This window comes from Lissotriton helveticus, chromosome 1_2, assembly GCF_964261635.1.
Source record: "Lissotriton helveticus chromosome 1_2, aLisHel1.1, whole genome shotgun sequence".
Classification (NCBI taxonomy): Eukaryota; Metazoa; Chordata; class Amphibia; order Caudata; family Salamandridae; genus Lissotriton; species Lissotriton helveticus.
This window is the reverse complement of record NC_136058.1, coordinates 325,971,584-325,988,063: the sequence shown is the minus strand read 5'-3', so window position 1 is coordinate 325,988,063 and position 16,480 is coordinate 325,971,584. Positions and strand designations below refer to the sequence as shown.

The 16,480-nt window shown below is 46.2% G+C and overlaps 1 non-coding gene across 1 annotated transcript; it reads right to left on the bottom strand.

Moving 5' to 3' along the window:
- Window positions 1–15,746: 15,746 nt before the first annotated feature.
- On the bottom strand, window positions 15,747–15,818 carry TRNAC-GCA (transfer RNA cysteine (anticodon GCA)). Its single transcript has one exon. It is a non-coding gene; the product is annotated as a tRNA-Cys (tRNA).
- Window positions 15,819–16,480: the final 662 nt, after the last annotated feature.

Genomic DNA, 16,480 nt, shown 5'->3' with positions numbered 1-16,480 from the left:
TCCCGGGCAGTCCTCCCCCCGGGCGTCCGGGGCTCCCTTCCCCGGGCAGACGGCAGGTCAGAGTGACCAGGACGGGCTCCACGGGTCCCGGGCAGTCCTCTCCCGGGCGTACGTGGTTGTCCGACAGATTCGGGCAGATGTGCTTTTACGAACCGGATCGGAATCGGCCCAAATAATAATAATAATAATAATCCACATTTGTAAGGCGCACAATCACCCGTAAGGGTCTCTAGGCGCTAGGGGCCGTTGGGAAGATTAAGCAAGCTATTGCCCAGAGTCACATGGTGCTGGGCTGATCTGCCGCCGGTGCCGGGGATCGAACCGTGATTCCCAGATTCCGGAGTCAGCCGCCCTAGCCGCGGCGCCAGCTATTTCCCAGAGTCACGTGGTGCTGGGCTAATCTGCGGCCGGTGCCGGGGATCGAACCCTGATCTCTGGGATGCTCGAGGGTTACTACGCGCTCTACAAAAACCTCAAATAAAAAAATCTCCAGATTCCGGAGTCAGCCGCCCTAGCCGCGGCGCCAGCTATTTCCCAGAGTCACCTGGTGCTGGGCTAATCTGCCGCCGGTGCCGGGGATCGAACCGTGATCTCCAGATTCCGGAGTCAGCCTCCCTAGCCGCGGCGCCAGCTATTTCCCAGAGTCACGTGGTGCTGGGCTAATCTGCGGCCGGTGCCGGGGATCGAACCCTGATCTCTGGGATGCTCGAGGGTTACTACGCGCTCTACAAAAACCTTAAATAAAAAAATCTCCAGATTCCGGAGTCAGCCGCCCTAGCCGCAGCGCCAGCTATTTCCCAGAGTCACCTGGTGCTGGGCTAATCTGCCGCCGGTGCCGGGGATCGAACCGTGATCCCCAGATGGGGATATCCCAAAAATCTGGCATGGATACGGCCCGCCAGGACTGGTTTGGGCACCCCTGCTTTAGACACATGGCTATAAGAAGAAATAGTGGTGGTGGTCGGTGGATTGATAGTTTGAGTATTCACTGATCTGCAAGCACAATGGACTTTGTCTGTCACTTCGCGTGCTGCGGACGGCTGCCTGCCAGGCCTAGGCAAACCTTTTTAGTAGTCTGTTTATTGAGTTACATAGGAACTTTGAAAGTCAACGGTCCGCAAATCAGGCAATACGAATAACGTAGTATACCACATGAGATAGGTCAATATATCCCGTGGAATAGTTGTCTATCTATTTGCTATTTCTCCAAAATATTTTTTTATTGTTCTTTTGAAATGTTTGATTTGGTTGACAAATCTCATCCATGTTTTCTGGTCTTTCTTTCTTTCATGTTATACAACAGCTCCCCCCAAGGGCAAGAGGACACAGGAGGAGGAGGAGGAGGGTGCTGTTCAGGAGGATGCAGGCCAGGATCGGGCAGGCGAGGGCTCCTTTGCTGGCCCCAGTAAGTTTTAATTTTAATAAAGAGTACCTATTTTTTCCTAGCGTTCCTCATTCGATTTTTTCGAAATCGTCTTTGATCTTCTTGTAGACTGGATCTAAATTCTTACCCTGCCTCGACTATGACTCCCTGTGGTATTACTAGATTATTCTTATTAGACTGTGTGTGTAGCTAACTAAGATTGCACATTTGGCAATTCCATTGGACTCCCATTCTAGTCAGCAATAGCTCTATGCAATGAGTGCAGTCCTCTGGGATTGTCCATAATGTCTTTTCAAGTCCTCTAAATGTTTATGCTTTGACAATTGCCAACAATAAAAAGGTGAATTGACCACCAAGAAAGAATAAGATACTACTTTACTTTTGGTTTGGATAGGAGGGCAATCCATTCTACTACTGTTGCAGGGACAAATCTGCACAAACCGAACTATGAACACTAAATAGTGCATTGTTTATCAATTATAATAGGCGCAGTTAGACTTTCTTTCCACATACCTCAGTGATATCAGACTTTGAAGAACCCCCAATCTCCTTGGCACTGGGCAAGGGACAGACTAATTTGCATACAGCCAGGTTCTGAAACTGGGATGGTGCAATGAGCTAAAAAACGGTGTTGGATCTAGCCCTGATCTCTTGACTGGGTGAGATTACTCTGCTTAATTCAGAGACTCTGTCCATCACCACCCCTTGTTGTAAATAATTTTGTCCACCCTAAGCGTGTAAGGGTATACTCAGATGTGAGTCCCTTGCTCATTGCACCATCAGGATTCAAGCAAGCCGGGCCGAAGACGGCTGGAATGCCAGAAACCGGTCCCCGGAAGCTTGTTTCCTTCCCAGTGTAAGAATTGGCTTTTGTAGTCTGGTCTGCCCTGTTCCCATGATGCACTGGGCCAGGGACAGACTAATTTGCATACAGCCAGGTTCTGAAACTGGGATGGTGCAATGAGCTAAAAAACGGTGTTGGATCTAGCCCTGATCTCTTGACTGGGTGAGATTACTCTGCTTAATTCAGAGACTCTGTCCATCACCACCCCTTGTTGTGAATAATTTTGTCCACCCTAAGCGTGGAAGGGTATACTCAGATGTGAGTCCCTTGCTCAGTGCACCATCAGGATTCAAGCAAGCCGGGCCGAAGACGGCTGGAATTCCAGAAACTGGTCCCCGGAAGCTTGCTTCCTTCCCAGTGTAAGAATTGGCTTTTGTAGTCTGGTCTGCCCTGTTCCCATGATGCACTGGGCCAGGGACAGACTAATTTGCATACAGCCAGGTTCTGAAACTGGGATGGTGCAATGAGCTAAAAAACGGTGTTGGATCTAGCCCTGATCTCTTGACTGGGTGAGATTACTCTGCTTAATTCAGAGACTCTGTCCATCACCACCCCTTGTTGTAAATAAAAATAAAAAGCAAGCATTCATCAGTTGTGCCAAAAAGTGCAGCAAGACAACAGCCTTCCCTGGAAAAAGGGACATTTTTACTGTAGAGTATACAATTACAAATTATTACATTGTATTTCTTTTTTTTTAATTTCTTTATTCCTCCTAGACCAAATATTATATAGTAGTGAGTGGTGTATTTCTAACATTCTTAAATGTACTTTGTAGGTGTAACATCTGGTGGCGGGGCCAGCGCGGAGGTGGTGATGTTGGCCGAGGACTCTGGGGAGGATGCGGTGGAAGTGCCGGTGGACGTTCCTGTGAGGATTTGCACGGTGGTGGCGGGAAGAGGTAAGCTATATATTCCTTACTTATTGAGATTGAAGACTGCATAGTGTGCTTTCTGCACGGGTGTATTACAAATCAACCAGGTAGTAGCCTCCTCGAAATGTACTTCGACTTAGCTGTGAAGTTTTTGGTGAGAAGGATCCCAATAAGATCTTAGATGAATTTGATGGATGGGATGAACGAAAAGCGAAAGAAGGGTGTAAGTAAGTGTGGAAGGACGCGAAATTTTATGATGGCTGGCAAAGAAGAATGATATGTTTTTGCTTGGCCCCCGAGGTGGCTGGGAAGGTAAGAATATGGTATGGTGCATGGCTGGGTCAATGATGAAGCAAGGATGGGTGGAAGTACAACAGCCTGGGTGGGTGAAACAGAAACTGTATGTGTGCATATACTTTGAATGGATGGATGCCTGGAGCATGGTATTATCTGACTCTTAGATAGCACATGTGTATCTAGAGAGAGTAGATGGTCGCTGGATGAACTAAGTGTTACCTTGAAGAGCATGTAACACCGCACCCGCACGTCCGTTCCAGTGTAGGGAAGGCAAGGAAAAGAAATTGTAAATTTGTCCAATACTACCATGAATAGTAGCAGTAGTTCGTATTGCAACTGCAAGCACAGCATATATCCGGTTATTACGGTGGACACTCCGTACCTCTCTTAATAACTTTAGTTTAGTAGTAGTATGTCATTCATGTGTGGGTGTATCACTGTTCACTCAATAATAAGTAAAGCACCTAAAGTCATCCCATATGTAATCAAATACATCCCATGTGAAGTGATAGATAATCTAATTATTTAGCTTCTTCATTTTCCTTTTCTAGTACTCCTTTGCACTGTAGGGTGAAAGGTAAATTAATTAAGCAGTAGCCCTTGTAACAGAGTACTCTCAGTGCCACCCGTAATAGAAAAGTAATAGCTTCACCACCTGCATGTACTGGACCGGTACAGTAACGCGAGTCTGTCTCACTCATCATGGTGTGCGTCTGTTTTTCTCGGGTGCAAGTTCACTGCGCTGGCATTCTGCCGGCTTGCATAAGATAACGTACCAATTTTCCTAAACAAGAGAGAAGAAGAAGAATAAGACTGGTGTACTGTCATAGTCGACTGTAATGGAAGTCCATAGTGGTCGTAGAATTTGTTCATTAAACTACCACTAATGTTAGAGCAAGGATGCAGAAGTGGGAGGTTAGATAGATACTGCCCTCAATAGTTATGTACTGTGCTTTCAATTTGCTACTTGTACTGTGACACAACTTTCGGCTCAATCACTTTGTGTTATTAATGTTAAGGAGCATTGGTTACAGACTATGTCTTTCTTTCTTCATATAGTTGCTCCTTCCAAATCGACATCACGGAGGGAGCAGGCTCGAATGGCCCGGCAACGGAGGCTGGATGCCACTGTCGCCGAATATCGGCGGCTGGTGGCCCTGGAGGAGGAGGAGGACACGCAGTCGACCGGTGCAACCACAACATCCTCGACTGGGACAGCTGCATCCTCCTCCGTGACCCCACGGGCCGCCAGCCAGCGCAGTGCTCCAGCGGTACGGAGCCGGGCTAACAAAGCCAACCGCCACCGCCAAGTAGCAAAAAGACCAGCTGCCCCCCACAGGAGCTGCAAGGCACGCCAGCGCCGCCTAGGAGTCAGAATGTCCTACCTGGAGCAGGAGGTCCTTAGGTACAAGAACTTGGTGGAGGGCCTCCGCTTCAACCTTGCCACCCTCCGCAAGGAGTATGATGCCCTGGCCGCAAAATTCACCAGCACCCTCCAGTAGTGGAGTGTCCCTTGCCCTTTTTTTAGAGACTTTTGGGGGGTGGGATTTGGGAGTTGGGTTCTTTTTGGGACTTTTCAAAGACAATCGTTGGGGTTAGGGAGGGTCTTGAGGGAGATTATTTTGTTAGGGCTACATAAATATACTTTTTAAAACTTTATCTGACCATACCTGTTTTTTACTGCTTTTCAGTCTGGTGGGTGGGGGTGTAACAGTAAGTTTGTTTTCCTGAAGAGTCCTAGGACTTTAGTAGTACTACCGTCAATCTCTCGTCTAGTCCTAATACTCCATTATACTACCTCCCACCAAACGCTTATCTTACCTGTAATTTGTGTTAGAAATTAGGGCTAGGCCCAGGGCTGGCTCCACGTGAAATGGGGATTAAGGTTGGCAATCCAGGGCGGATTAAATTTCCTCATTGCGGTGGTACTAGTGGTGTGACACAGTGGCAGTTGCATGCCTATGGAAAAAAAGAAAACGAAACCTGGTTTGTCCTTACTGTAGCATTACAACGGTTACGGTACGATCGAGAATATAGCAGGTGACAGTACACTAGAACAGTGCCACAATGTAGCCTAACAAATGGTAAAGTATTGCAAGTATAACTAGTACTTGCGTTGAATTTTTTTGACATTGGCTCCTACTACTACAAGAAATAGTACTGAAGCTGAGTAAGTCTAGAATATATCCTCGTATTCCTTCACCAGCCTGTTGGTATGACCTTATCCTCCCCAGCAAGTGTGTGGAATTATTGATGTCATTTAGTCAGACATCAAGCAAAACCACACAGCCCGGGGGAAGAGGGTTAGGGTTTGTAAAATGGATGGGAATGGGGGTTTCTTTTTGGGTAGGTTTTGTTGAGAGAAGAAAAAAAAAGCACAGCATGGACAAACAATAATTGAAGATAACAAAATCTTTGGGTACAAACTAAAGCTAACCACATGCAGTCACACTCATAGAAGAAAACAATGGATACTGTATCTGTATTCTGTATGTTGTTGGAGTTGTCCTGTTGACTTTGATAAGTAAGTTGCATGCAGCAAACAATTCCTCTTATTAGCGGCACTCCTCCATTCCAGCTGACGCTTCGTCCATCAATGTTGGTGACCACTGACAGAAGACACCCTGTCCACTGCCTGCCTGGCGGATGTTGAATGAAACCCGGCCTGTAATTATTGAACGGAAAACAGGAAGTGCTATTACAATACCACTGATAAATAAATATAAGGTATGTACGCTGTGTGGTGCAAAAAGTCACACTTTGATTTCCCTAATAGACAGTACAATATTTTTGAAATTACGTACTCTGTCTGAGTCACCTTTTTAAGGATAAATAAGTATGGCCAAAATAATTTTGCGGATCTTTCCCCTCAAGCTAGGTGTACTGTAAACTGTGTTTTAGAACAAAATGTGACCTTCCCAGCAATGCTCCCACCAAGACCCTTACTAAAGCAAGTCGCAAAACTGTAGAAGACCCCCAATCAGATCTCAAAAAATGAGGCCTAGCAGAAAAATGGTGACAAAACGTACTTTGAAAGTAAAATTAGTCCCAAATACACCCTTACCCACCGTGGATTGTATTCAAACCACTTGCAAGCAAGCAAAAGTATCCATAGCCAGCATCGCTCCAAGAGTGCTCTAACACCCCAGCACTGAGTTGCAATAGAACACCCCGAAACACATGCAATCCTGCTGCTAGGGCTAACCCAAACGAACCCTAAGTTACAAAAAGTGCCAAAAGGCTTTTCCTTATGGATTTTGTCCTAAACACTTCTATCCGGTATTAGACCTTCACAGGAATGCCCCAAGAGACCCGCCAACCCACCCGTAAAAAAGCACGCGACAACACCCCCAAACAGCCAAAAAGCAAAATCTCATACTTACAATATCTCTCGACCTTCGGTCCAAACGTGCTGTGCAGCTAGGTCATCATCATAACTCCTGTTTTCCACCACGGGTTTCCTGAAAATCAAATGCAATCAAGATTAGACTGTCGCAGCAGTGCTTCGACAGAGACCCCGCAACCCACCCACAAACACCAGGAAGCCCCCCAAAACGCTACATTGAGCAAGATGTCAGAAGAAATAGCAAAAAAAAGGCTTTTCCTTATGGATTTTGTCCTAAACACTTCTATCCGGTATTAGACCTTCACAGGAATGCCCCAAGAGACCCGCCAACCCACCCGCAAAAAAGCACGCGAAAACACCCCCAAACAGCCAAAAAGCAAAATCTCATACTTACAATATCTCTCGACCTTCGGTCCAAACGCGCTGTGCAGCTAGGTCATCATCATAACTCCTGTTTTCCACCACGGGTTTCCTGAAAAGCAAATGCAATCAAGATTAGACTGTTGCAGCAGTGCTTCGACAGAGACCCCGCAACCCACCCACAAACACCAGGAAGCCCCCCAAAACGCTACATTGAGCAAGATGTCAGAAGAAATAGCAAAAAAAAGGCTTTTCCTTATGGATTTTGTCCTAAACACTTCTATCCGGTATTAGACCTTCACAGGAATGCCCCAAGAGACCCGCCAACCCACCCGCAAAAAAGCACGTGACAACACCCCCAAACAGCCATAAAGCAAAATCTCATACTTACAACATCTCTCGACCTTCGGTCCAAACACGCTGTGCAGCTAGGTCATCATCATAACTCCTGTTTTCCACCACGGGTTTCCTGAAAAGCAAATGCAATCAAGATTAGACTGTCGCAGCAGTGCTTCGACAGAGACCCCGCAACCCACCCACAAACACCAGGAAGCCCCCCAAAACGCTACATTGAGCAAGATGTCAGAAGAAATAGCAAAAAAAATGGCTTTTCCTTATGGATTTTGTCCTAAACACTTCTATCCGGTATTAGACCTTCACAGGAATGCCCCAAGAGACCCGCCAACCCACCCGCAAAAAAGCACGCGACAACACCCCCAAACAGCCAAAAAGCAAAATCTCATACTTACAATATCTCTCGGCCTTCGGTCCAAACGCGCTGTGCAGCTAGGTCATCATCATAACTCCTGTTTTCCACCATAAATTTCCTGAAAAGCAAATGCAATCCACATTAGACTGTCGCAGCAGTGCTCCCAGACCCCAAAACTCACCCACAAACACCCGGAACCCCGCCAAAGAGCACCTCAAAGGCAAGCAAGTCAGCAAAAACGGCAAGAAATTTCCGCCTCATATTTGGTCCAAAACACTTTTATCCGTTATTAGAGCTTCACAGCAATGGGCCCAGAGCCGTCAACTCACCCACAAAGAAGTAGAACACCCCCACAAGTGCTGAGTCTTTCTTCATTGGGCGTAATCCAGCCCTCTGCTTTGAGGCAAATAGGAGGAGGAGGATAGAGGAGCATGTTCTTCTGAACTTGTGAACCTGAGGAATGTAGACTGCGGCACCTTCAAATCAATAAGCAAACAAGTGAAGACAGTTCTGCTGATGGGCTTGTTTTTGGGATTAGGTGATTAAAGTTTGAATTAAATTAACTGTGCAAAACAAAGAAAGACAGACACACAGGAATAAAAGTGAATAAGGACGAAAAAAAAGTTATTGATTCATTGTCTCATTTTCAGGGCTCGGTGTAAGGGAATAAGAAGAAGATTTCGTCATCATACTCGGCGAATTCAGGCAGGATGAGGTCAGCGTCACCGAACAGAGAACAAATCCCCTCATCTACGTTGCCGTCCTCCTCGTCTTCATGCGGCGTGCTTTCTCGTACTCTGTAATCTGGTGGTATGAGGTGCTGATTCATCTTGATCATTGTTAGCCGCTCCACATTTTTGGGTGAGAGGCGGCTCCGTTTGGGAGTTACAATGCCACCAGCAGCACTGAAAACACGTTCAGAAGACACACTTGCGAGTGGGCAAGACAAATAGTTTATAGCCAGGTTGGACAGCTGTGGCCACAATTGTTTTTTCCTATGCCAATACTGCAATGGCTCATCATTAAGAAAGACCTCTGTTGAGTCATTCAGATAGTCCTGCACCATTGACTCAAGGTCCTGAACGGCTCCTCCACTTTGCTTACTTTTTGCTGTGCCTGTGACCTTTTTTCTAGAACCATACCCAAGCAAACTTAGCCAATCCTCTTCAGCGGCCACTGTTACTCTTGTGTGTGGTGCAGATGATCCGGTTGCCGGTGTCTTTAACGGCTGAGAGGTCACTTGTGCCACAGCCACAGGTGCAGAAGTGGATTGCTTTGACTGGGGATGGCCTGCTGATGCTGATGCTGATGTACTGCCTTCTCCTTCAATACACTGCCGTTCTTTTTCAAACCTCTTGGCTGACCAGGCTAGCCAACGTTTGTACTTTTTAACATCTTCATCAGCAAAAGGAAAGAATGCTTGGCCTGCCAGCGCCTTTTTGTAGCGTGGATCCAGAATAGTAGCACAAATGTAATGCTGTTCTGAGTTGATCTTTTTAAGACGTTCATCACCACGTAGGCGCTCTAATAATTTCTCCGACAAAAGAAAAGGGTCTCTTTTTTTTCATCTTTTTCTAACTCAGAAGACACCGCCTTCAGTTGGTGCTCCAGCATGCACAACAATGGGATAGCTTTTCCCAAATTACAGTCCTCCTGGCTGACTGCACGCGTGAAGAACTCAAAAGGACGAAGCATGTCTGTCAGGCTTTTAACTATGTCCCATTGCGCCGCACCCATCCGCAGGTCCTTCTGAGCTGTACCCTCTTTTAAGAAATAGTGATCGAGTACCGTATACTGCTCATACAGACGCTCAAGCATGTAGAAGGTTGAGTTCCAACGTGTTGCCACCTCCTGGATGAGTGCTTTCACTGGCATTCGACGTTCAAGTAACAGGCTCCTCAGATGCTTCCGGGCATTAAAAGAATGGCTGAAATGGTTGCACATTTTGCGGCAGGTGGCCATTACCTCGAACGCTGGACTGTCTTTATCACTCAAGAATTTTTGAACTACCAGGTTGATACAGTGCGCCAAACACGGCACTCTGAAATAGGCACCCAGCGCCATGGCCTTAACTACATTGACGCCATTATCCGTGGAAACATAACCAATCTGGCGTTTATTTGGGGACAGCCAGTGAAAGACCTTTTTGTTAAACTCGTCCAAAATGTTTTGTGCTGTGTGACTTTTCTCCAAGCCAAACATGGCTAGTGTTGCATGTTTCCGAGCAGCTTTAAAAACTTGGTCCGGGTTAACACCTGCGTTTAGCTTTGCTTTAACACCTGAAAAAGAGACCCAGTGTGCAGTGATGCACATGTAATCAGCGCCTGCGCCACTGGTCCACATGTCTGTTGTCAGATGTATTGTGTGAACAGCACTCTTCTGCAAAGCTGCCCCAATCGCCTCCAGCACATCTTCATGTAGTGCTGGAACCGCAACTCTGGCAAAATAGAACCGGCTAGGAACCTTCCATTTAGGGCAGAGCGTTGCCACTAATTCTAGAAAACCTACCGCTTCTACAAAAGAAAAAGGGAGAAGGTCCACAGCTAGCATTTTAGCCAGCTTAGTGTTATACAGACGCGTCAATGGGTGGTTGCGTTCATATGGCGCGTATGAAGAAAACATGGTTCTAATGTTGCCCTGGACCATGCATTTACGGGATGATAATGACTTCGTGGACCCAATTATGCTCGCTGGTGAACTTTTGCGCGTTGGTGTCTCACTCGCTCCAATACTCTTAGTGTGCCTCACACGGGGTGTGCTGCTGACAGGGGTACTGGGTGTAAGTGAAGTGTTTGACACGTCTTCTTCCTCCTCGTCATCATCAGATGCAACATCAACGTTTTCTTGACTTCCAATTCGGGCTTCCTTGATCGCATCTAGGTGCGCAAACCATTGGACAGTGTGCTGTCTCTCAAGATGACCTCTCTGGCCTCCGGTACCATAGTTGGTACCTGACTTACCACGACTAACTGCTAGCTTACAAAAGGGTACAAATGGCGAACTTTTCCCTTTTAGTGCAAACAGTAAAGAAGTCCCAAACTGGGGACTTGAAGTGTCTGTGGGGCCTGGAGGAGGCGGCGATACTGGTGGTGGTGGCCATGCTGCTAATGCCAGATGAAGTGGAGGATCTGGATTGCCCAACTTTTGTACGTTGTGCACTTTCACCGCCACTAATTAAGGTCGAGGTGGATGGAGGTCCCTTCTTGTGAGAAAGAAATATGGAAGCGGTACGAGTTGGTGTACTTAACTCCAAGGATTGTGGTGTTTCCACTGCCTCCTCGTCGACAACATCATCATCATCACGCTCAGCAGCTTTTTGGGCTAGGGTCCAAATGTCTGTTTGCTGCATGCCCGCTGGGGCTGCAGTGACCTTTATGATGACTGGGTCGTCGTTGTCAGAGTCTTCATCAGCAGCAGTATCCGCCACTTCTTGTTGAGCCTCATCATCACACTCCATAAGTCTGAGACTTTGGACGAGCATCCTTTTACGCTTAACTACCTTTATCAGATCATGTGCCCCACTCTCAGACGGCAGTGGTGCTGGTTCCCAATTTTGATCTGTATCATCAGAAGGAGGTGTGCTTGAAGAAGATGTAGACACCACCCTTGATCTCTTCCTTGCTAGGGGTGTGGAAGACAATGAATGATCATCAGGAGGAGTGTCTTCCTCAAATGATACCTCGCCTTGATTGTCGATTTCCTGATGTGCCCCTACTTCGGGAGGAACAACTATTGTGGGCACTTGTGACCCTCCATGCACCTCTGCTTGCGCATCTCCTTGCGCTGCCTCTCCTTCCACATGTACTTGGGCTTGTACTTGCGCATGTGGTTCTTGTTGCGGCTGTGGTTGTTCAACACTCGTCAGATGAGTTACAACAACCTGTGTTGATTGAGGGACATTGCTGCTACTTTCTTGCGATGAGCCAACATCACTGGTCGATGGTGATTGAACAACTAGACTAAGTGCCTCTGCAGCACTGAAGGGCTTGGACTTAAGTTGGCGTGGTGGTGGTGGTGGCACTGAGCCCAATGGAGCTGGGGTGCTGCTCCCAGCTTGGTCCCCAGCAGATCCAGCTGCTGCTGCAGGCATACTTTTTTTTTTACTCCCAAAAAAAGGGGCGGCCGACACACCAGTCTCCTTGGTAACTTGCTTCTTCTGCTCCTTACTGGCAACTTTCTTGCTAGAGGAGCTACGGGTAACTTTTTTTGGGGCCATCTTCTTCAGAACAGCAGGCAGCAGTTGCAGAGTTGTCTGTGTCCAGACGTGACGTCGCGTGACGTTATGCTGCACACACACACCGCTGCAGGACTTCTTCCCGGCACTGGTGGTTCTCTAGAGTCTTGTGCACCTAAAAGCAATGGAAGACAGAGGAACATCAGTTCAGTTATACACCCCAAAAATTGGAAAAACACAGAAAAATAAGCACAATCCCATGCCATCCATGATGTTTACATTCAAGACACCACACAGAAAGACTAGGCCCATGCAACACTGAGTCACTACCCCTGGGGATAATGGATGAAAAGTAGGCTAAATAAGTGCAGGCCTCAGACACTGCCTCTCTTCAAAATGGCCCCTTGCACCCCAAGCACATGTTGCCTGTACCAGCCAGCACTCAAGATGGCCACCACCACCACCCACATGGCCAGTCCACATCAACAGTACACCCCAAAAAAACAGAAAAACACCCAAAAATCACCACAATCCAATGCCATCCAGGATGTTTACATTAAAGAGAGTGAGACCCCACAGGCACACTCAGTCCATGCACCACTACCCCTGGGCAAAAGGCCACACCAGCAGCCCCAAAAAAAGACAAAAAACAGCACAATCCCAGCTCATCCATGGCCTCAATGGTGTTTAAATTCAAGAGGACACCCCACATAAAGACTAGGCCCATGCAACACTCACCACCCCTGGGCAAAGGGCCCCACCAGCAGCCCCAAAAAAACGACAAAAAAACAATAAAATCAGCACAATCCCAGCCCATCCATGGCCTCAATGGTGTTTAAATTCAAGAAGACACCCCACAGAAAGACTAGGCCCATGCAACACTCACTACCCCTGGGCATAATGGATGAAAAGTAGGCAAAATAAGTGCAGGCCTCAGACACTGCCTCTCTTCAAAATGGCCCCTTATACCCCAAGCCAATCCACATCAACAGTACACCCCAAAAAAACAGAAAACACCCACAAATCACCACAATCCAATGCCATCCAGGATGTTTACATTCAAGAGAGTGAGACCACACTACAGGCACACTCAGTCCATGCACCACTACCCCTGGGCAAAAGGCCACACCAGCAGCCCCCAAAAAACGACAAAAACAACAAAAAACAGCACAATCCCAGCCCATCCATTGCCTCAATGGTGTTTAAATTCAAGAGGACACCCCACAGAAAGACTAGGCCCATGCAACACTCACCACCCCTGGGCAAAGGGCCCCACCAGCAGCCCCAAACAAAAGACAAAAAAAAATAAAATCAGCACAATCCCAGCCCATCCATGGCCTCAATGGTGTTTAAATTCAAGAAGACACCCCTCAGAAAGACTAGGCCCATGCAACACTCACTACCCCTGGGCATAATGGATGAAAAGTAGGCAAAATAAGTGCAGGCATCAGACACTGCCTCTCATCAAAATGGCCCCTTGCACCCCAAGCACATGTTGCCTGTACCAGCAAGCACTCAAGATGGCCACCACCACCACCCACATGGCCAGCCCACATCAACAGTACACCCCCAAAAAACAGAAAAACAGCCAAAAATCACCACAATCCAATGCCATCCATGATGTTTACATTAAAGTGAGTGAGACCACACCACAGGCACACTCAGTCCATGCACCACCATCCCTGGGCAAAAGGCCACACCAGCAGCCCCAAAAAAACGACAAAAAACAATAAAATAAGCACAATCCCAGCACATCCATGGCCTCAATGATGTTTAAATTCAAGAAGACACCCCACAGAAAGACTAGGCCCATGCAACACTCACCACCCCTGGGCAAAGGGCCCCACCAGCAGCCCCAAAAAAATGACAAAAACAACAAAAATCAGCACAATCCCAGCCCATCCATGGCCTCAATGGTGTTAAAATTCAACAAAACAGTTGTATCATGCACCCATAACCAACCCTGGTCCTGCTGGATACTCTGGCTACCCACAATATAATTTATTTAATGTTCTGAAAAAGTTCCAAAATTGTAGTTGCAGCAACTGTAATGCCCCAAACAAACTTACTTGTGAAAGTTGATTTCTAATCCAAAAGTGATCCAAAGAAAGTCAAAAAGGCCTCAAATCCAAATATCCAGCAGCACCCACAAAAAGTAATCCTTCCAGCTCCAGATCCAAATGAAAGTGACCAGGAGATGGACAAAGCACTGGGAGGAGCCTGCTGGACAGGAACAGGAAGTTGGAGACTGTGGGGCACTTCCTTCCCTCCCCCACCGCCAAAAATGCACTCCTTGCAAAAAAAAGGCCATGCAAATGTCAACCTGAGGAGTGATTCTGATAAAAATCATCATTTTCTGAAGGTCTATCCTGTTTGCTGGTGGATTTCTTGTGCAGAATTGCAAAATCTCTATTTCGCGAGTGCAAGATTGTTCCTTTCCGCCGCAACTACGTGTTCGCAATTGCAAACTCTCGCGAGGTGTGCTGTGCAAGGTGGCAAGCCGCGATTACGTATTCGCGGGCGCCAAACTCCCGTGGGATCACGCAGCAAGATCCAAAATGGCGCAGCACTCGCAAAATATGATCGAGAAAAACAACTCGGCAAACGCTTAATGACGGAAAGTGAACGCCGTGCACCACGCCGCTCGCGCCGCAACCAAGCAAAAAATCCGCCGCGAGCGGATTCATGGATTTTCGACAAATTCGCGAGAGTTCGCGGATTGCGAATTTGCCAAAAATCCGAAAAATCCGCGAGCGGAGCGGATTTCACGCCCATGCTTAATCAGTACATCATGAAAGAGTGTGAGGATCATACTAAGTTGTGCCAGAAAGTACAACCTTGAAACTGTGGGACAGGAGAAGTAGTCCTTAATATTATTTATTAAAGGAAAACTGGATCATTTAAAAAACAGATTTATTTGTTTCATTGTTATTTTATTTGAATAGGCAGTGGTACATAGGACCAATGCCTCTACATACAATGATTGTTTTGAAACATTCTTAAAGGGGAAGAGGTTTTTACGGGACACCTTATCATTTGAGGATTGGTTACCACAATCACTGAGATGGTGATGAAGTATGATTGTTTTGGGCCAAATTATGGTGGAAAAACATTTCTACGTACCACTACAATTCGGTATTTGGAAGGTACACCCAAACACTCCTTTCGACTACCTTCCATTTAATACATCAGAAAAAGCCATTTTGCGTTTCCAAATGGCCTTATTCTTCAGACCAGCCTTCTTGCAACTACAATGATAGTTCGTACATCTTGCACGTAGGCAGAGCTTTTAAGGAGAAATTAAATAGTTCCTACATTGCACAAAAATGAAGTGCTTCAAACAAACACATACTTTGCATGCACAGAGAAGAGGTGGAATATATGTAAGACTGAAGACACAGGTGAAATGAGAAATAGTTGACTGCTTCGCTGCCAAGTTTTATACGCCATTTCTTCAGTGCAATACAAGAAAGCACCAAACAGTATAACAAAGTTGTCAATTGGTTTCATAGTCCATTCCCTTTGTTTAGTGCTGTGAAAGGAAGAGCCGAATTCCAAAATTGATCAATGATGTTTCAGAAATTTCCCAAGGAGAATAACAAGCAGAGTGTTAAAAACTGCATTTACTCACAGGTTTTGAGCAGGAAACACTGAAATGCTATTAAAGTGCAATATCCAAGGGAACACTGACTCTGTTAAAGATGATCCAAATGGAATTGATGAAAAGTCCCAATTACAAACAACAGAATCGCAATAGGGTGAGGGGACACCCGGATTTGAACCAGGGACCTCTTGATCTGCAGTCAAATGCTCTACCACTGAGCTATATCCCCAGCTTTTCAGTAAAATCAGAATGACAAAATATCAGTACATCATGAAAGAGTGTGAGGATCATACTAAGTTGTGCCAGAAAGTACAACCTTGAAACTGTGGAACAGGAGAAGTAGTCCTTAATATTATTTATTAAAGGAAAACTGGATTATTTAAAAAACAGATTTATTTGTTTCATTGTTATTTTATTTGAATAGGCAGTGCTACATAGGACCAATGCCTTTACATACAATGATTGTTTTGAAACATTCTTAAAGGGGAAGAGGTTTTTACGGGACACCTTATCATTTGAGGATTGGTTACCACAATCACTGAGATGGTGATGAAGTATGATTGTTTTGGGCCAAATTATGGTGGAAAAACATTTCTACGTACCACTACAATTCGGTATTTGGAAGGAACACCCAAACACCCCTTTCGATTACCTTCCATTTAATACATCAGAAAAAGCCATTTTGCGTTTGCAAATGGCCTGATTCTTCAGACCAGCCTTCTTGCAACTGCAATGATAGTTCGTACATCTTGCATGTAGGCAGAGCTTTTAAGGAGAAATTAAATAGTTCCTACGTTGCACAAAAATGAAGTGCTTCAAACAAACACATACTTTGCATGCACAGAGAAGAGGTGGAATATATGTAAGACTGAAGACACAGGTGAAATGAGA